Below are 23,670 nucleotides of genomic sequence, written 5' to 3' on the forward strand. Positions count from 1 at the left end.
TTATTCTCCTATTAATTAAAGTAATTATAGTAAATAAAGTACTTTTTTCAGAATGTTAATAATGAAAAACTCACATTAAATATATATAAAAATATAATTGTACAACATGACTTAAATTGACAAGGAAAAGTTCAATTATGGAGAGACTAAAATTCACAAATTCCAAATTCTTTTTAACGCTCTTCATAGACTTTAAGTCGACTTAAGAGTCAAGTTCCGCAGATCCAATACTCTTGTGCTTTAACATGTGAGCTATATATATTAAAACAAAAATAGCATACATGTAACAATGTTTTAATTTTCATGATGTGACCTCCTGACAAAACCTTCTCAAGATGTATCTTGAATGAAGCCTTATAACTTAGATTGCAATGGCTTCGGACTCCTTCCCTGGCATGTCTTTATCAACATGATTTGAAATTGCAGCCACTGATCCAACATATCTGTTTTTACAATAAAAAATCAGTAAATACCATTTTTTGTCAGTTTTTTTTTATTCATACTTTAACGTTAATTCTGTGTATTCATACATCTATTTAATTCAAAACAAGAGTCAATGGTACAATAAAAGTAGAGTTCAGGTAACATCTGTTTTCCTTTTGTCCGGCGCTGATTATGAGGGAATGGTGACCTCCATTGATGTGGGCGTGCTGTCCATAGCCGACAAAGTATTGGATACCTGCACATAGATTCTTTGTTGGTCATGTAGGCTTATGTGTTAAGTAATGGACTATAATTACTGGACAATTTTGACCTCCACAATTAATTCATCAGACTTGAAAAATTCATAATTCTCTCATGGATGGTATATTTAAGCCTTATGTTCAAACACAGAAACTTTCTTTCTATAAACATGTACATAAACTTCATTTTTTTACAGGGGAAAGGGGGTGGTACTGGTTTATTGGAACATCATTTTGCGGTAGGTACAAGTTACTATTTGTGAAAAGAGCAAATAACTTGTGGGCATTTTAAAAAACAGTTTTTGTGAGGATGAAAGCTCATGGGTAACTGGTATTTATCAAATACTACTGACATTAGGACGTGGCAGAGTTGAAGCATTCGACAGCCATACTTACAGATGAGTTGAGTACTGAAGTCGTGGGAGGCAGTAATGAGACACAGGTTACTGCTGGAACTGTGAGAAAGAGGACACAAAATATTTTTCTTATTAAATTCATTCCTTCTAACAGTATCTTTGAGTTTCTCTCTTTTTCTTTCTCTCCCCTCTCTCAAAAATATTTTTTCTTAATAAATTCATTCAACTTAGTCTCTCTCTCTCTCTCTCTCTCTCTCTCTCTCTCTCTCTCTCTCTCTCTCTCTCCACAATCATCCTACATTACTGTTGAATGTATGATATATAACCTTGATAAAATTAGCAATGTGTCTTCATCAATATCCAGAGAGTCTAAACAATAAAGGTACAAGTTGTTTTTTTAATGCAACAGATTCTTCTTTTAAATTTCATAAAAAAATGTTACCTTTGCAGGTATTTCCTTTACCTGGATAGGTGAAATCTTACCTGTGCTAGAGCCTCCTGTTTGCAAAAGATTATCAGCTGTAAAACATGCCACATCCTCCAGAAGAACACATTGAATACTCTGCCGAACAAAACTAACATTGTAATATACAGAGCTCTAAATATCAAGAACCGGATTTTCCGTAGTTAAGTCTTATTCACCTTAAAACACTTTGTCCGAAGTAAAAAATGTTACTTGTAAAGTAAAATCACTACTGCACCTACTTATTGTTCAATAAAAACATAATTACTTTTCGTAAACTTTTAATTCAAACCAATTCTTAAATCTGAACCTTTTTCTTTAATTGAACAGTATCAGGTGGGGAAAAAATAGCACTCCATCTAACCAGTAAATCTTAACACAGAGAGTGAAAATACATTTCTTTTCTTGCATCAGATATGGCTCCGAGGTCTTTCCGTCGGTGGGTTTGTCCGAGGAATTAGTCCGAATGAAGAATGAGTCCGGGCAGAGGGCTAGAGAACGGATTAGACAACCGGTCATTGACCGCCAGTAAGTGGACCCGCCCGCATGACCAGCGACTTGATGTGACCCCCCCCCCCCCCATTCGTTGGTTCTCCGATTTTAGCTGATGCAGACATAAAGCAAGGAGGCAACTGAAGAAATAAAAAAAAATACCGGAATTACTTTTAAAAAAATGTTCATGAATTGGCCTTTAATCTACCGGTATTAGAGCGATACTATCATCAGAACAAAATCGTTCTAATGTGAAATTGTTTTTTAACTATTCTTAAAGTTATATTTGTAATAAACATCTGAATATCTTATTGAAAATAATGTTTACAATAACGATTCATGCAGTTGATAACTTTTACATCATTTCAAGTAAAGTATAAACGTAATATGCAGTACTTGTATAAGGAAAATTCCCATATTTTGACATATTTTAAGTTGATGCTTTGAATGTTAGCTAATCTGAAAGACAGAATCTGATATCAAAATAGCTGAATTATAATATCTAAAATTGCAATCAAATATTTTCAATGCATCTTTACCACATCATGTTAATGTATTTCCTCTTCCTGCCTTCATAACAAGAGGGATAAACATGAAATATGAATTATTTGTTAGTCATTTATGCTTAAGTGTTGAAAATTGGATCATAATTGATTATTCATGTTTATTGAACAATTTTGACCTCCATAATCAATTTATCAGACTAAAGAATTCATATTTTTCTCATAAAAGGGAGATTTAAACATTGTTTTCAAACACAGCGACATATTTTTCAGTATACCTGTACATACACTTCATTTTTAAAGGCAGTTACTGGTTCATTGGAACAATAATTTTTGGGTAGGTACAAGTAACTATTTGTGATAAAGAAATATAAGCTGTGCATTTTCCCGTTCATTCTTCCATTTGTAAACAGGACCGCAAAAATTTTTTTTCCACTTTTGATTAAATTAAACACACATTTATACTTTTTTTATTTTAGCGGAGCATAGTTAATTAAACTGTGAAAGAACTATTTTTTATTTTGTTCATTTCTTATTACCACAATCATATTAATTATTATATGCACTCAAAACTATGGTGGCAAAACAGTTAATAAAATCATTATATTTACTTCACAATGTTTTCATATGACTAGGATAAACATGTATAGCTCAACAGAAGTGGGCCAAGTGTTTAAACTACTGTAAACGTACTACATTTGGCTGTGTATTCTATTTAGCGCTTTTGGCGGAATACGGCTTCCGCTAAATCAATTGCATCGCTAAATGCTATGCGTATAGGTATAAAAAGAAAATGCACATTCAGGAATACGCTAATTCAAATATACGCCAACTTGTTCAAAAACTAATTACTGCCAAATATTGTACACGCCAATTACAATACGTTTACAGTATTTCACTCTATCATTTAGGCTATATACTTTAAATCAATTCGGGCTGTTCCTGCAATCAAAAGAGGACTCTTGTACATAAATATCACTGTTATGTGTGTTTGTGTGTTAATCATTATTTGATTAAAACACTTTTTATCTTGAAATTAAAACAGTTCAATTCAAAGACTACTCTGTTAATAAGAATTACAATCCTTACCAAATGCGTCATCTTGTAAATGATTATTGCATATTTAATAATTTCCTTTGTTTTATGAGTACAACGGCAACATTTATTGCTTTTTTTTTTACTGAACACTTAGCAATTTCTAGGAGTAAAAACCAAGGTAATGACTTATAATGTTTTTACGTCTCGCGGTTTTTTTTCATCATATTTTCATTTTAACATTAATTTTACGAATGATGTGGTTAAGAGCGAGCGAAAATTGTACAGATATTATGCATGATTGATGAATCCAAAAATGATTTTATTTATCATGTTCAAATAGGATGGAATTTTTATACCAATCTTGTTTCAAATTGAAACGAATGCAATGTCTCGTTGATATCTCATATTAATCTGTAGACGATTTGATTATTTTGTTTTCGCGAATTGTGATTTCGTTAAAAGGAATTTATGTCCTCTCATTGTAAAGAAATAGCATAGTCATTTTGAGCAAAAGGGGTTAAGTTGAAAATATATTATGGATTGAATCTGTGCATATTCTTGTCAAATATAATATGCGTTGCCATACGTTTCCAAGGCGTTTTCCCCTTTCATCTGTTCGCATTTTCTGTGGTCAATGGCGAGAAAAACATTTTTTTCTTTATGTCTCAGGGCTTAGCGATAAAAAGCGCACTTGCTATAAATACGCTTTAGTACTAAATGGCAATGACAAAATGATTCGGCAATAATATAATTATATCAAAGATTTCTACAAAACTTCTCCCATCTTATGTTTGAAGTTATTGACTTTAGTTCACTAGATATCGTCGTTTTGAACTGTCTTCGTAATGTGTATACTATGAATGTATTGCCATATCCTTTAATTGTATTGTTTACCTCCTATGCATTAAATTGTTTTGTTTATTTTTTAAATTTCATAACTTTATAATTATGTTCATGTATATGTTGAAGAAAAAAAACACATCCACGTGTGCAATGCATGTAACATTGTACTGTTGATAAACAGTTACAATGTATTTCGAATATAATTAATACAGTTTTGGACTTACAGAACGACTGTACCAGACATCCAGTAGAAAAGTTGCAATTTTCTTTTGAACAGTTACACACCAATTTGCATTTCCATCCATAACTTGGATAGAGACATTGTCTGCTGCAATTAGGGCCTGTGTATCCAATATTACACTCTGAAACAATAGCATTGCTCTTTATAATAACAGCATAAAATCTGCTGATGATTTGGAATCTGTATGAATTAGGAAATATGAAAACTTATGGATTATACGAAAAATCATGGAAAGTAATTTGCATGAAGATAGGTGTAACTTTATCTGTTTACGTAAAAATGTTGCATTTACAAGTTATACGCAATGTCTAAAAATTTAGATCATGGGACAAACTAGTTTTATTTAATTTCAAACAGATCAATTGATTGTAATAAACCCCATTGACAACCTGTACAGTTTCCTAAATCACTATTCCATTCGTAACCAGGACAACAACCGCCTTCAAATCTGAAAAAAAGAAAAGAACATTAAAGAAAGTTTTATTCTTTTTTTATTGAATCGATGCATTAAGTTTTGCATTTTTTAACTATGTTTTTTCTTCTCATTTCTGTTATTATCATAAAACATGTACAATACAATTGCTTTACGAAAGAATTTAAACTCATCAAAATTGATACTGTTTATTTTTTTAACCTTACCTTGAACAGTTTTCATTTGAATACCAAACAGATCAGAATACATAGGATAGGAAACAGAATATGTCCATCAATCCAATGTTAGACTTTTCGCTGATGATTCCGTACTCTATCGTAATATCTGTACCAACACAGACACTATTAAACTACAAGAAGATCTCAATAGTTTACTACAGTGGGAAACAGACTGGCAGATGGAGTTCCACCCCAGCAAATGCCAACTGCTGAGAGTCACAAACAAACGAAAACCTGTGACCAACTCTTACAACATCCGTGGACACAGGTTAGAAGTCGTGGACTCTGCCAAATACCTCGGGGTTACCATCCACAAGAACCTCAGATGGAACGAACACATTGATAGCATCACGAAGAAAGCAAATTCCACCAGAGCTTTAATTCAACGCAACTTGCAGCACTGCCCACGTAATACCAAGGCAGCATGCTATACAACGCTGGTAAAACCCTTAGTGGAGTATGCATGTACTGTGTGGGACCCACACACAGCCCTTAACATCCAGAAACTGGAGGCAGTACAACGACGATCGGCTCGATTTGTGATGAACAACTACTTACAAACTAGCAGTGTAACATCAATGCTTGAAATTCTCCAGTGGACATCCTTGGAAGAACGTCGAGCCAGGAACAAAGCTATAATGATGTACAGGATAGTGCATGGACTAGTAGCTATTCCAACAACCGAGTTACACCCAATGACGACTTCAGCCAGAGGCCACACAAACAGATTCCTGATTCCCTATGCTAGAACCTTATTTTATAAGCATTCCTTCTTCCCAGATAGTATCAGGATCTAGAACAACTTGCCACAGAGAGCAGTGGACAGTACCTCCCTGGATAAATTCCGACAGGAGGTCCTGGCATGCAGTCTACGTTAGAGCACCACCAACTTTTATCCGGTTTTAATCTCACCTGCACTGTATATACATGCACTTGTTGTCACACCGAGCACAAGCCGAAGTGCGATGATACTCCAACGAGTCCTGCACTTTATTGGAAGAAGAAGAAGAAGAAGAAGAAGAAGAAGAAGAAGAAGAAGAAGAAGAAGAAGAAGTGATTAATGTATAGGCTAGAAGAGTTAGAGCAGATGTTGACATCATTTTCCTCTATTTCAATATTATATAAAGACCTAGACTGCTCTTGCTATCTAAAGTAGATTGAGGAAGTTTAAATAGGTTTTTCTGGTATCGCTAATTGGTTCCTAGTACAAGTTCCAAATGCTTTTTGGTATGAAGGAAACTGTCATTCATTAAGTTGTTGTCGTTCATGTGTTACACTAAAGTGATTGACGTATATGTTGGAATGCAATTGACTTGAAATTTGAGAAATGTTATTTTCGTTGTAAGTAATTATGATTAATATTTTTTTTCAGAATGTTGATAATGGAAATCCACCTTAAATTTAAATAAAGATATACACATGTAATAGTAAATCATGTGCACGAGTAAAATTAACAGGGAACAGTTGCAATTGTGCAGAGAATGAAAATCATCAATCTTGAAATCTTCAGGCTATTCATAGACATCAGGAGTTGGGGTCTGTTAGTCTCGACTCTTGTGCTTTTTCCTGTGAGCCATGTAGTTAGACAAAATGATATGCATGTAACAATTTAACATTGTTCCGATTTTCATGCTGTGACCTCCTGACTAAAAATGTACAAGTCTTATCTTGAAGGAAACCTTATAATTTAGATCGCAATGTCTTCAGACTCCTTCCCTGGCATATCTTTATAAACCAGGATTTGAAATTGCAGCCACTGATCCAACATATCTGTTGTTACAATTAAAAATCAGCAAATGCCGTATTTTTATCAATTGTTATTAATATTTTAAGATTAGTTCTGTATATATATATATATATATATATATATATATATATATATATATATATATATATATATATATATATATATATATATATATATCTAATTAAAAACAAGAGTCAATGGTACAATAAAAGTAGAGTTCAGTTCACACCGGGTTTGCTTTTGTCCGGCGATGATGATGAGGGAGGGTGACCTCCATTGATTTGGGCGTACTGTCCATAGCCGACAGAGTATTTGATACCTACAACATAGATTATTTGTTGGTCATGTGTGCTTATGTGTTAAATAATGGATTATAATTACTGCACAATTTTGACCTCCACAATTCATCAGATTGGAAAATTTTAAAATTATCTCATGGAAAGTATATTTAAACCTTATGTTCAAACACAGAAACTTTCCCTTCTATGAACTTGTACATAAACTTCATTTTTTACAGGGGAAAGGGGGTGGTACTGGTTTATTGGAACATTATTTTGCGGTAGGTACAAGTTACTATTTGTGAAAAGAACAAAAAACCTGTTGGCATTTTTTGTGAGGATGGAAGCTCATGGGTATCTGGTATTCACCAAATATTTTTGAACATTAAGAAGTGGCAGAATTAAAGTATTGGACAGCCGTACTCACAGATAAGTTGAGTACTGAAGTCATGGGAGGCAGTGATGAGACACAGGTTACTGCTGGAACTGTGAGAAAGAGGGCACAAATTTGTTTTCTTATTAAATTCATTCCTTACAACAATATCTAAGAGTTTCTCTCTTTTCTTTCTCTCCCCTCTCATACTTTCTTTGTTAATAAATTCATTCATCTGAGTCTCTCTCTGTCTCTGGCTGTCTGTCTGTCTGTCCTTCTGTCTGTCTGTCTCTCTCTCTCTCTCTCTCTCTCTCTCTCTCTCTATCTTCAATTATACTATATTACTGTTGCATGTATAATATATAATCTTGATAAAATTAGCAATGTGTCTTCATCAATATCCATAGTGTTTGAGCAATAGAGGCAAAAGTTGTCTTTAAGCAACAGATTATTCTTTTCAATTTCGTCTTTAAATGTTTCCTTTGCAGGCATTCCCTTCACCAAGATAGGTGAAATCTTACCTGTGGTAGAGCCTCCTGTCTGCACAAGATTATCAGCTGTTAAACAGGCCACATCCTTCAAATTGTTTATACAAAACATAATTATTTTTCGTAAATCATTAATTGAAATTTATTCTAAAATCAAGATGTGTGTTCTGAATCAATTTCTTTAATTGACAGTATCAGTTGGAAAAAAAATAGCATTCCATATATCTAGTAAATCTTTACACAGAAAGTGAATATACATTTTTTTTTCTTGCATCAGATATGGCTCCAAGGTCTTTCCGTTGTTGGGTTTGTCCGAGGAATTGGTCCGAACGAGGAATGAGTCCGGTTGGAGGGAGAGGAGAACGGAATAGACAGCCGGCATTTGCATATTTGCAATAACGATGCATGCAGTTAATAACTTTCACACCATTTCCAGTAAAGTATTAACGTAATATGCAGTACTTGTATAAGGAAAATTCCCATATTTTTTTATATTTTAAGTTGATGCTTTGATTGTTAGCTAATCTGATATCAAAATAACTGAATTATAAAATCTAAGATTGCAACCAAGTATCTTTAATGCATCTTTACCACATCATGTTAATGTATTTCCTCATCCCGTCTTCATAACGAGAGATAAACATGAAACATGGTTTATTTGTTAGTAATTTATGCTCAAAATAGTTAAAAATTAGATCATAATTATTTATTCATGATTATTGAACAATTTTGACCTCCATAATCAATTCATCAGACTAAGATATTCATATTTCTCTCATAAAAAGAAGATTTGAACCCTGTTTTCAAACTCAGCAACATCTTTTCAGTATACCTGTACATACACTTTATTTTTAAAGGGTGTTACTGGTTCATTTGAACATTAATTTGTGGGTAGGTAGAAGTTACTATTTGTGAAATAAAAATATAACCTGTGAGAATGTAAATTGTAATCACAAAATAAATGACTATAACAAAAGCTAACCTGTGTATTTTCTTCTTCATTCTTCCATTTGTAAACAGGACGACAAAAGGTGTCTTTTTCTACTTTTGATTAAATAAAACACACATTGATACTTTTTTATGTTAGCGGAACATTTTAAATCAAACTGTTAAAGAACTATTTTTTTCTTTTATTCATTTCTCATTACCACAAACAAATTAATTATTATATGCACTCAAAACTATGGTGAGGAAACAGTTAAAGAAATCATTATATTTACTTCACAATATTTTCATATGACTAGGATATACATGTGTAGCTCAAAAGAAGTGGGGAAGTGTTTAAACTATTTCACTCTATCATTAAGGCTATATATATGCCTTAAATCAATTCAGGCTGTTCCTGCAATCGAAATAGGATACATGTACATGAATATCACAGTTTAGTGTTTGCCTTTGTGTATAAATCATTATTTAATCAAAAACTTGTTATTTAAAAAAAAAAACAGTTAAATGCAAAGACAACTCAGTTATTAAGAATTATGATCCTACCCAAATGCGTCCTGATCTTGTAAATGATTATAGTATATTTAATTATTTCCTTTGTTTTATAATTATAACAGCATTTATTGTCTTTTTATCAATTTCTATGACTTAAAACCACGGTATCGGTTTATAATGTAGCTTGTACGTCTCGTGTTTTTAGTAGATTTTCATTTTAAGAGCAAGAGAAAATTGTACAAATATTATGCATGATTTATGTATCCATAAAATTATAATCTTTAAATAAGATGGAATTTATATTACAATTTTGTTTCGAGTTGAAACGAATGTGATGTCTCGTTGATATCTCATCTGTAAACGATTTGATGAATTTCTTTTAGCGAATTATAATCTTGTTAAAATAAATTTGTGTTTGTTCGTAATAGAGAGATAGCATAGTCATTTTGAACTAAGTGTTAATTTAATAATGTGAAATGGAATAAATCTGTACTGTTCCATTAAATATATATGAGTTGCCCTAAGTTTCCAAAGCGTTTATCCTGTTTTACCTGCCAGCACCTTCTTTGGCCAATTGCATGAACAACATTCGTTTCTCTATGTCCCATGGCGTAGAAAAAAGCGTGCTTGCTTTATATACGGTTTAGTAGTAGAATATGTGGCAAAATGATTAGACAATAATATATATTAAAGATTTCGTCCAAAACATTTCTAAAAAAAAGTCATACCATCTCCGTACAGATAACGGAGTGCATTTAACCTCAGGTAAAATAAAATAATTTGCGTTTGAATTCATCGACCTCAGTTCATTAAATAACGTCGTTTTGAACCGTATTCGTACTGTCGTAAATATATTTTCGTTTCCTTTAATTGTATGGTTTATCTTCTACATTAAATGTCTTTTTTTTTTTATTTCATAACTTTATAATTATGTTTATGCATATGATGAAAAAACACATTAACGTGTACAATACATGTTACATTGTTTTACTGACTAACAGTTAAAATCTATTGCGAATTTAATTAAAACAATGTTGGACTTACGGGAAGACTTTACCGGACATCCAGAAGAAAAATTGCAATATTCTTTTGAACAGTTACACAACAATACGCATTTCCATCCATAAGTTGGATAGACACATTGTTTGCTGCAATTAAGGCCTGAGTATCCAAGTTGACATTCTGAATCAAAAGTATTGCTCTTTTGCATTTTTGTTATAATTCATATTTAGAAAAACTACATCATAAAAAATAAGAGCGTTGTATACTTCATTTCAAAATCTGCTGATAATTTGGAATCTGTATATATATGGAATATATGAAAAATCATGCAAAAAAAATGCATTGAAATACGTGTAATTTTAACAATTAGCGTAAAAATGTAACATTTACAAGTAAAACACATTGTCTAAAAAAATCAAAGAGCGGAACAAGCTACATTTACTTGATGTAGAACAGATCAATTGATTGTAGTAAAACCCATTAACAACCTGTACAGCTTCCTATTTCACTATTCCATTTGTACCCGGGACAACAGCCACCCTCATATCTACAAAAGGAATGTCTTTTTAAGCAGTTGAAAAATAGGTGTATCTTTTAATAAATCGATGCATTGAGTGTTTAATTGTTAAACTATGTGTTTTTTCTTCACTTTCGTTACTATCACAAACATGAACAATACCACTGCTTTACAGAATAATTTAAACTAATCAAAATTAATATTGTATATTTTTCATGATTACCTGGAACAGCTTTGATATGAATACGAACCAGATGTGATAAATATATTGCCCAGAAGAATTAGAGCAGATGTCGACACCATTTTCTACTATCTAAATATGCTCTGAAGACCTAGCACCGACGCCTCTTGCTATCTGAAGTAGATTGAGGAATTCAAATTGATTTTTGCATCACTTATTGGTTCCTGGTACGAGTTTTAAGTGTTTTTTGTTATGAAGGAAACTGTCATTCATCAAGTTGTTGTCATTCATGTGTTGATATAGTAAAATGGTTGAATTATATGTTGTTATGCAAGAGACATAAAAAATAAATGCAAGAATGTTATTTCCTAAACCAGTAATTATAACAATGAACATATCTCCAAAAGCCATATTTGTAATTTTTTAGATTAATATTTTATCATTAATTCTGTGTATACATATATGCCGTATAACGGGTATTTTCTGCGGTTCAAAGATTTTGCAGCTAAGACCCTAAATAGTATCATATTAAATTTTGAGTTTGAAATTTCTGCGATTACATTAGATTGCAAAAATAAACATACAACGTATTATACATTGTATCAAACTTTCACTCCCTTTTTTATGCGTGTTTCGGGACTCCACTGGGGGTATTACCGTCGAAATCGTTTGTACTGAGGGTGTTGTTCTAGATAATAATTGCCCATTGCTAGCATATAATCAGCCACCTGTTTATTTTAGATGCGGTATTTATCGCGCGGTCAATGTTTATCTAACAATTTTTGGTAAAGCACGTTCTATAGCTTTTAAATGTGCACAAATATTTGTTGATGATGATAAAATAAATTCTTGTGAACCATAATCAAATTATGTGTTTTGTTTTTCTTTGATTGATTTAAACGTTACTAGTATATTGCGATTTTAATTTCTGCGGATTTGTTATACCTGCAAAATACGGCAGAAAATAAACATCCGCAGAACGTACCCGTTATACGGTATCTGATTTTAAAACAAGAGTCAATGGTACAATAAAAGTAGAGTTCAGGTCACATCTCCTTTACTTTTGTCCGGCGTTGATGATAAGGGGAGGGTGACTTCCATTGATGTGGGCGTACTGTCCATAGCCGACAGAGTATAGGATACCTGCAACATGAATTTATTTTAATTATCATGTATGATACCGTTAAATATTGTGGATCTTGATTAAACACAATAAATAATTCAGCACAAATTTGCAAAAAAATGACACCCTCGTGGATTTTAAGATCCCGTTTTTCCCGACAGGTTTGAACTGTGTGAAATTATTAAAAATGTTGTAAGTGGTATTGTTTTATTTACCTTTGTAAACATGTTATTATTTTGTCAATACCACAATCATTTTAACTTTGTTAATATATGCATTCAAACATTCAAAAACTATGGTGGCAAAACAATAACAGAAATCCCTATATTAAATTTACAATGTTTTCATACGAAAAGGATATTCATGAATAGCTCAAGAAGTGGTGTCAAATGCTGACACCATTTCCCTTTATTTCATATAGGTCGTATGCCATAAATCAATTTAGACTTTATGCAAATTAATGCGTGTGAGTTTTTTTTTTGGTTGCCAAAATTTTTTTTGGTTGCCATAAATCAATTTAGACTTTTTGCAAATAAGTGTGTGTGGGATTTTTTTTTTTTTGGTTGTTTGTTGTCATTAGTTGATCATTATTTGATCAAAACACATCTTATCTTGAAAATTAAAACAGTGAATTCTAAAAACAAACCAAATACTGTGGAATCATTAAAATTCGTGGTGGCTCAATTTTCGTGTTATTCGAGGGTAGTCCTCCCCCACGAAATTCAATCCTCAACGAAAACAAATTAAGAAAGGGTTATCTTCCTTACTGAAGCATCCACGAAATTACAAGAGTTATCTTTGTTACTGAAACAGTAACAGACGCATCCACGAATTTACATCCCCACTAATGAACAAAAAAGTCACAGTCCACGAAAATTGGCCCCCACGAATTTAAATGATTCCACAGTAGTTTACAAAAATTACAATCTTTACAAAATACGTCCAGATACTGTAGATCTTGTAACTGATTACTGGATATTTTATTATTTCTTCTGTTGTATAATTATAACTCGTTCAACTGCAAAATTTACATGTATTGCCGATTTTTTAACAAAGACCGAGCACTAAGCAATTTCTACGACTAAACACCACGGTAACGGTTCATAATGTTGTTTTTACGTCCCGTGCTTTTTTATAATATTTTCATTTTATCAACAAATTTACAAGTCATATAGGTAAGAGCGAGCAAAAATTGTAGCTAAAATACTATGCATGATTCATGAACCCAAATTTGACTTAAGTTGTTATGTTTAAACGTGTTGGAATTTCTATGCCAATTTTGTTTCGAGTTGAAACGAATTTAATGTCTCGTTGATATCTCATACTAGTATATTAACCTGCAGACGATTTGATTTTTTTTGTTTAAGCGAATTATGATTTCGTTTAAATGAGTTTATCTTTTCGTTATGAAGAATTATATATACAATAGAAGTGTTTAAAGGACATATCGCATGTTTCTAAAGTAAACGACATTTTACATTTTTTGGCTTCCTTGTGTATCTAATAATTACTCCTAACAGTTTGTTAACGGTATAAAAGCGGTAATTAGCAATAATATCAACTTAAATTATAGCCCCGATCGTTTAAAAACTCGTTAATTAGATAGCGTGTCACGTGGTACAGTGACGTCACATGCGACCTTCTTCGAACGGCTGATTGTAAACAAATTGTAGGATTAGCATTATCTTCCTTAAATTTTGACATTCATTCACCATGTAAGTTGTTTTTTTTTTACATGCTGACTAAATAAAAAGAATCTTATTATTCAGTTGTACATGTTTGAGCCACTAGTACGGATAAAAAACGATGATATTGCCGAAAAAGCGACGATGAAGTCGGCAATGACGATCAAATTGATCGACGTGTAAACATTGTAAACACAACTTAGTAAGGATTGTAGCTCAAATAAATCTGTTAAAGGTGTTTATTTATTAAAATCTACAACAGTCTTGGATTGTGGCGTTCCTAACGACTCAGAATGTTCATTATTGTAAAACTGTGGTGCACAAGAAGCTTGTTTCTTTGGCAGTAACTGATCACAACTTTCTAAGGTTGTTTACTCTATATTACACTGGATTATAAAAGAAGGCAAGAACGTTTTCCTTAATTATTGTTTATTTCTGTAAGATCCCATCTCCGTATTTTTTTTATCCATTTACGTATAAATGTATATCAACAAACTCTGTCTATTTCTCGCGTAAACAATCAATATCGACAACTCGATCCATGACTTCTCCCACAAACTCACAGAAATCTCACCTTCCGTACTAAAATTATGATTTCTGCAGAGGTGAGCTACATGTATGAATGAAGAAATCATGTATACAAAACCGATGCATACATGAACGTATAGTTTAACAATAAGAAAAAGAAAACAGCTAATGAAGCGAGGTGGTATCCAAAATGGCGTCCCCTCTCGTTATTTTTCTCCGATGAATTTGCGTTTTGTACACAGGCCCCTGTGCATAAACTTATATTTTTTTCTTTTTGAGAAATGAAAACGATTTATTTATGAAACTATAATTATAAAAATGTACCATATAAAAAATAATATATGAATTGAATGTTTATTTATAAATCCTCTCGTCGACAGATAGACCCCTATTTGTCACAAGATTTCCGCATACTTTCGTAAGGGAAACTTAAAAAAACAACAGTCGAAATCCCCATTTTCGGTGGCTAAATCACCCGCAGGAGGCACAGAACACCATCATGTCCCGTTATCGGCAATTTAATAGGTGATAATTAGTTTAATTGTTGTTTAAATCTAATACAATTACAAAGATGGCTAACAGCACCTTCTCGCTCGAGGTCGCATATGACGTCACACATCATGGCGGGTAGATCGAGAGAGAAAATATGCATATCGCGACATTTGAATTTCATCGCTTTCAAACATGAATTAGGCAGAATATTTTATGAAAACGTTAATAAACTTCATTTTTAATGAGTATAGAATGATTTTATTTAAAACATTCCGAAAATTGAAAAACATGCGATATGTCCTTTAATTTAATGATATGGTATGGAGCAAATAAGTGCGTATTCTATCTAATATATGTGCGTTGTCATAAAGTCCAAGGCGTCTTTTTCCTTTCACCTGCTAGCACATTCTGTGTTAAATAAAGAACTTCAGATCCAAACATCATTCGTTTCTTTATGTTCCTGAGCTTTATGTTCCGCACTCACTATACATACGCTTCAGAACTAGAATTAGTGGCATATGGTTAAACAATGATATATATTAAAGATTTCTTCCAATACATTGTAACAAATTTATACCATCACCGTACACTTAAGGAGGACGGATTGTCAACAAATTAACCAACATATTTACCCAAAATTTCGAGAATGAAAAAAAATTAACGTATGCAATATATGTAATATTGTACATGTACTATTAATAGCAACAAAATATTGCAAATATAATTAAAGCGGTGTTAGACTTACTGGACGACTTTTCCAGACAACCAATAGAAAAGCTGCAATATTCTTTTGAACAGTTACACTCTAATATGCATTTCCATCCGTACGTTGGATAGAGACATTGCTTGCTGCAACCAGGGCCTGAGTATCCAATTTTACACTCTGAAACAAAAGCACTGTTCTTGATAAAAACAGCATAAACAAGAGGCCCATTCGGCCACATCGCTCACATAAGCAACAATGACTTTAAATAGGCGTTCAAAAGATATTGTGCCATATGGCTCCTCGGTAGAATAACAAAAAATAGATATTCTAAAGTATTCGAATTTTACACTTATTTTTGCATACACGTAATCTTTGACATTGTACCTCTATGGAATACCTTTTTTTACAGAGAATAAAAAAACCCTACGTATGATATAAAACTAAATATTTGGTATGGGTACACTGTTAACTTCCAATTCCTTATATTTTCGTTCTGCCCTCCCCCATCCCCCCCCCCCCCACTTTATAAAGCAATCAAAATATATGAGAGCATATAGGTACATTTTTTCCTCAACTACTTACTAGTTATTGTATTATTTTAAAAAATATGTTATAATAGTTATTGTATTTTATTGAAAAAAATCCTATAGATGAGAAGAAGAAAATTGTACCTCAATGCGCTGAATTCCTCAAACTAAAAACACTCAACAATTTAATTTGTCTTCCCCATTATAATTAAACGACTGTTGTTTACCTTGCGTAAACATGTGTGACTTTTATAACCTTACTCACACTTGATAGATGAATATCCTGGAATGAAAAATATTGTCATTTTTGCAATTTATATTTTCCTTTCCATAACGATTATTTCTGCTAAATTACGAATTTGACTCGGTAGCTCTTGAGAAGAATATTCTTAAAAATCCACCCCCTTTTCCCACAGTTTTTAGGTTTTCTCCACTTTGAATAAAGATCAGTCTCTAATTTCTGCAATATATATTCCCCTTCCCATAAGGATGCTTTGTGCCAAAATTTTGTTGAAATTGATCAACCAGTTTTAGAGAAAAAGTTCAAAATGTAAAAAGTTTACAGACGGGCGACAAAATGTGATCAGAATAGCTCATTGAGCTTTCAGCTCAGGTGAGCTAAAAACGGGAAATTTTGCACATTTCATTTCAAAATCTGCTAATGATTTGGAAATATGAAAGTATACGAAATGCATTGTATATGAAAAATCATTGAAAGTAATTTGCTTTAAAATACGTGTAGTTTTATCTGTTATTGAAAAAAAATACATTTACAAGTTAAACACAAGTTAAACACAGAATGGGACAAACTAATTTTTTTAAATTTAAAACAGATCAATTGATTGTAATAAAACATATTGACAACCTGTACAGTTTCCTAGTTCACTATTCCATTCGTAACCAGGACAACAACCGCCTTCATATCTGAAAAAAGAAAAGAACATTAAAGAAAGTTTCATTCCTTTTTTTATTGAATCGATGCATTCAGTTTTGCATTGTTTAGCTATGTTTTTTCTTCTCATTTCTGTTATTATCATAAAACATGTACAATACAATTGCTTTACGAAAGAATTCAAACTAATCATAATTAATACAGTTAATTTTTTTAACCTTACCTTGAACAATTTTCATTTGAATACCAAACAGATGTGATTAATGTATAGGCTAGAAGAGTTAGACAGATGTTGACATCATTTTTCTCTATTTGAATATGACCTAGACTGCTCTTGCTATCTAAAGTAGATTGAGGAAGTTTTAATAGGGAGGTTTTGGTATCGCTAATTGGTACAAGTTCCAAATGCTTTTTGGTATGAAGGAAACTGTCATTCATTAAGTTGTTGTCATTCATGTGTTATAGTTAAGTAGTTATATGTATATATGTTAAGTACTTATATGTTGTAATGCAATGGACTTCAAATTTGTAAAAATGTTATTATCTTTATAAATAATTATAATACTAAAGGATTTTTTTCAAAATCAACAAATATTAGTAACGCATGTGCACGACTAAAATTAACATGGAAAGGTTGCAATTATGAAGAGAATAAAAATCATCAATTTTGAAATCTTCACGCTATTCATAGATATTAGGGGTAAGGGTCTGTTAGTCTCGACTCTAGTGCTTTTTCCTTTGAGCCATGTAGTTAGACAGTGTGACATACATTTAACAATTTAACAGTGTTTCAATTTTGCTGTGACCTCCTGACAAACAAATACAGGTCATATCTTGAAGGAAACCTTATAACTTAGATTACAATGTCTTCGGACTCCTTCCCTGGCATGTCTTTATCAACATAATTTGAAATTGCAGCCACTGATCCAACATATCTGATTTTATGATAAAAAATCAGCAAATACCATATTTTTGTCAATTTTTTTAATTGAAACTTTAACGTTAATTCTGTGTATACATACATCTACTTAATTCAAAACAAGAGTCAATGGTACAATAAAAGTAGAGTTCAGGTCACATCGGGTTTGCTTTTGTCCGGCGCTGATGATGAGGGGAGGGTCACCTCAAATGATCTGGGCGTACTGTCCATAGCCGAGAGAGTATTGGATACTTGCAACATTGATTCTTTGTTGGTCATGTAGCCTTATGTGTCAAGTAATGGACTATAATTACTGGACAATTTTGACCTCCACAATCAATTTATGAGACTGGAAAAACTCATAATTCTCTCATGGAAAGGATATTTAAACTGTTATATTTGTGAATATCGATCTACACTAAAGCTTACCAAAAGGTCAGCAGTAGATGGCCCAGGTCCTCAGTCCTAAGAAATACGTCTGCACGTCTCCAGGACAAGGGAATAAAGGCGCTGATGAGTGTTCACTGTAATTGAGCTCTATTGATTAGTGGCACCGAGCCCGACGTCAATACCACAAACTTTATGTTCAAACACAGAAACTTTCTTTCAATATACATGTACATAAACTTCATTTTTTACAGGGGAAAGGGGGTGGTACTGGTGTATTGGAACATAATTTTGCGGTAGGTACAAGTTACTATTTGTAAAAAGAACAAATAACCCGTGGGCATTAAAAAAAACAAGTTTTTGTGAGGATGAAAGCTCATTGGTAACTGGTATTCACCAAATATTTTTAACATTAGGAAGTGGCAGAGTTGAAGTATTGGACAGCCATGCTTACAGATGAGTTGATTACTGATGTCATGGGAGGCAGCGATGAGACAGCGACAGGTTACTGCTGGAACTGTGAGAAAGAGGGCACAAAATAGCTTTCTTATTAAATGCATTCCTTACAACAGTATCTTTGAGTTTCTCTCTTTTTCTTTCTCTGCTCTCTCAAAAATATTTTTCTTAATAAATTCATTCAACTGAGTCTCTCTCTCTCTCTCTCCTCTCTCTCTCTCTCTCTCTCTCTCTCTCTCTCTCTCTCTCTCTCTCTCTCTCTCTCTCTCTCTCTCTCTCTCTCTCTCTCTCTCTCTCCAATCAACCTACATTGCTTTTGAATGTATGATATATAACCTTGATAAAATAAGCAAAGTGTCTTCATCAATATCCATATAGTCTTGGCAATAAAGGTACAAGTTGTTTTTTAATGCAACAGGTTCTTCTTTTCATTTTCTTTAAAAAATGTTTCCTTTGCAGGCATTTCCTTTACCTGGATAGGTGAAATCTTACCTGTGGTAGAGCCTCCTGTTTGCACAAGATTATCAGCTGTTAAACATGCCACATCCTTCAGAAGAACACATTGCATACTCTACCGTACAAAACTAACATTGCAATATACAGAGCTCTCAATATCAAGAACCGGATTACATTTTTCTTAGTTAAGTCTTATTCACCATAAAACACTTTGTCCAAAGTAAAAAAAATGTTACTTATAAAGTAAAATCACTACTGCACCTACTTATTGTTCAATGAAAACATAATTTCTTTTCGTAAACTTTTAATTGAAACCAATTCTTAAATCTGAATTAATTTCTGTAATTGAACAGTATCAGGTGGGGAAACAATAGAACTCCTTCTATCTAGTAAATCTTAACAGAGAGTGAAAACACATTTTTTTCTTGCATCACATATGGCTCCGAGGTCTTTCCGTCGGTGGGTTTGTCTGAGGAATGAGTCCGGGCAGAGGGCTAGAGAACGGAATAGACAACCGGTCATTGAACGCCAGTACGGGGACCCGCCCGCGTGGCCAGCGACTTAATGTGACCCCCCCCCCCCCCCGATCTTAGCTGATGCAGACAATGAAGCAAGGAGGCAACTGAAGAAATTAAAAAAAATACAGGAATTACTTTTTAAAATCTTTATGAAGTGGCCTTTAATCAACCGGTATTAGAGCGATGCTATCATCAGAAGAAAAACATTCCAATGTGAAATTGTTTTTTTTTTACTATTCTTAAAGTTATATTTGTAATAAACATCTGAATATCTTATTGATATGTTTGCAATAACGCTTCATGGAGTTAATAACTTTTACATCATTTCCAGTGAAGTATAAACGTAATATGCAGTACTTTTATAAGGAAAATTCCAATATTTTGTCATATTTTAAGTTGATGCTTTGAATGTTAGCTAATCTGAAAGACAGAATCTGATATCAAAATAACTGAACTATAATATTTAAAATTCGCTCAAGTATTTTTAATGCATCTTTACCACATCATTTTAATGTATTTCCTCTTCCTGCCTTCAAAACAAGAGGGATAAACATGAAATATGGATTATTTGTTAGTCATTTATGCTTAAGTGTTGAAAATTGGATCATACTTGATTATTCATGTTTATTGAACAATTTTGACCTCCATAATCAATTCATCAGACTAAATTCATAAAAGGAAGATTTGAACATTGTTTTCAAACACAGCAACATATTTTTCAGTATAACTGTACATACACTTCATTTTTAAAGGCAGTTACTGGTTCATTGGAACAATAATTTTTGGGTAGGTACAAGTTACTATTTGTGATAGAGAAATATAACCTGTGCATTTTCCTGTTTATTCTTCCATTTGTAAACAGGACCGCAAAAGGTTTTTTTTCCACTTTTGATCAAATTAAACACACATTTAAACTTTTTTTGCATTTCAGCGGAACATAGTTAATTAAACTGTTAAAAAACTATTTTTTCTTTTATTCATTTCTTATTACCACAATCATATTAATTATCATATGCACTCAAAACTATGGTGGCAAAACAGTTAATAAAATCATTATATTTACTTCACAATGTTTTCATATGACTAGGATAAACATGTATAGCTCAACAGAAGTGGGCCAAGTGTTTAAACTACAGTAACTGTAAACGTACTACATTTGGCTGTGTATTCTATTTAGCGCTTTTGGCGGAATACGGCTCTATCATTTAGGCTATATACCGTAAATCAATTCGGGCTGTTCCTGCAATCAAAATAGGATTCTCGTACATAAATATCATTGTTAAGTGTGTTTGTGTGTTAATTATTATTTGATTAAAACACTTTTAATCTTGAAATTAAAACAGTTCAATTCAAAGACTACTCAGTTAATAAGAATTACAATCCTGACCAAATGCGTCATCTTGTTAATGATTATCGCATATTTAATAATTTCCTTTGTTTTATGAGTACAACAGCAACATTTATTGCTTTTTCTTTTACTGAACACTTAGCAATTTCTAGGAGTAAAAACCACGGTAATGTATTCTCATGTTGTTTGTACGTCTCGTCTTTTGTTTTTTCTTTCATATTCTCATTTTAACATTAATTTTACGAGTGATATGGTTAAAAGCGAGCGAAAATTGTGCAAATATTATGCATGGTTTATGAATCCAAAAATGAATTTTTTTATTATGTTCAGATAAGATGGAATTTTTATACCAATCTTGTTTCGAGTTGAAACGAATGCAATGTCTCGTTGATATCTCATATTAATCTGTAGACGAATTGATTATTTTGTTTTCGCGAATTGTGATTTCGTTGAAAGGAATTTATGTCTTCTCATTGTAAAGAAATAGCATAGCCATTTTGAGCAAAAGGGGTTAAGTTGAAAATATATTATGGATTGAATCTGTGTATATTCTGTCAAATATAATATGCGTTGCCATACGTTTCCAAGGCGTTTTTCCCTTTCATCTGTTCGCATTTTCTGTGGTCAATGGCGAGAAAAACATTTTTTTCTTTATGTCTAAAGGATTAGCAATAAAAAGCGCACTTGCTATAAATACGCTTTAGTACTAAATGGCAATGACAAAATGATTCGGCAATAATATAACTATATTAAAGATTTCTACAAAATTTCTCCAATCTCCATACAGGTGACGAAGTGCGTTTAACGAAAATGAATTTATGTTTGAATTCATTGACTTCAGTTCACTAGATAACGTCTTCGTAATGTGTATACTATTAATGCATTGCCGTATCCTTTAATTGTATTGTTTACCTCCTATGCATTAAATTGTTTTGTTTATATTTTAAATTTCATAACTTTATAATCATGTTCATGTATATGTTGAAAAAAACACATCCACGTGTGCAATACATGTAACAGTGTACTGTTGATAAACAATTATAATGTATTGCGAATATAATTAAACCGTTCGACTTACGGGACGACTTTACCAGACATCCAGTAGAAAAATTGCAATCTTCTTTTGAACAGTTGCACTCCAATGCGCATATCCATCCATAACTTGGATAGAGGCATTGCCTGCTGCAACCAGGGCCTGAGTATCCAATTTTACACTCTGAAACAATAGTATTGCTCCTTATCATAACAGCATAAAATCTGATGATGATTTGGAATCTGTATGAATTAGGAAATATGAAAATATATGGATTATACGAAAAATCATGGAAAGTAATTTGCATGAAGATAGGTGTAACTTTAGCTGTTAACATAAAAATGTTGCATTTACAAGTTATACGCAATGTCTAAAAATTTAGATCATGGGACAAACTACTTTTATTTAATTTCAAACAGATCAATTGATTGTAATAAAACCCATTGACAACCTGTACAGTTTCCTAGTTCACTATTCCATTCGTAACCAGGACAACAACCGCCTTCATAACTGAAAAAAGAAAAGAACAATAAAGGAAGTTTTATTCTTTTTTTTATTGAATCGATGCATTAAGTTTTGCATTGTTTCACTATGTTTTTTTCTTCTCATTTCTGTTATTATCATAAAACATGTACAATACAATTGCTTCACAAGCGAATTTAAACTAATCAAAATAAATACCGTTTCTTTTTTCAACCTTACCTTGAACAAATTTCATCTGAATTCGAAACAGATGTGATTATTGTATAGACCAGAAGATTTAAAGCAGATGTTGACACCATTTTCCTGTATTTCAATAAAATTTCAAGACATGGACTGCTCTTGCTATCTAAAGTAGTTTGAGGAAGTTTTAATTGGGGTTTTTTTGTATCACTAATTGGTTCCTAGTACAGTTCCTAAGAGGTTTTCTAAGGAAACTGTCATTCATTAAGTTGTTGTCATTCCTAAAGTTATTATAGTAAAGTGGTTGACTTATATGTTGTAATGCATTGACTTCAAATTTGCTTGGAATGTTAATTATTCTCTTTATAAATAATTGTATTAAATAAAGTATTTTTTTTTTCAAAATAATGAAAAACTCACCTAACACATATGTTAAAATATAATTGTTCTGCTTGACTTAAATTTACATGGAAAAGTTGCACTTATCGAGAGAATAAAAATCTTAAATTTCAAATTCTTTGTAACGCAATTCATAGACTAAGTTGACTTTAAGAGTCGAGACCGACAGATCCAAGACTATTGTTCTTTATCCTGTGAGCTATATATTTAGACAAAATGACATACATACATGTAACAATTTA

At 32.3% G+C, this 23,670-nt stretch overlaps 1 long non-coding RNA gene across 2 annotated transcripts; it reads right to left on the minus strand.

The window, feature by feature from the left end:
* Positions 1-491: 491 nt before the first annotated feature.
* Positions 492-22,456, minus strand: LOC128163500 (uncharacterized). Of its 2 annotated transcripts, none has more exons than XR_008240812.1 (4): positions 22,412-22,456; positions 1,523-1,601; positions 1,080-1,138; positions 492-679 (listed from the first exon to the last, which is right to left on the minus strand). It is a non-coding gene; the product is annotated as an uncharacterized LOC128163500 (long non-coding RNA). The 2 variants fall into 2 exon arrangements; XR_008240811.1 differs by lacking the exon at positions 22,412-22,456 and adding an exon at positions 1,867-2,013.
* Positions 22,457-23,670: the final 1,214 nt, after the last annotated feature.

The sequence above is a fragment of the Crassostrea angulata genome, chromosome 9 (genome assembly GCF_025612915.1).
Source record: "Crassostrea angulata isolate pt1a10 chromosome 9, ASM2561291v2, whole genome shotgun sequence".
Taxonomy (NCBI): Eukaryota; Metazoa; Mollusca; class Bivalvia; order Ostreida; family Ostreidae; genus Magallana; species Magallana angulata.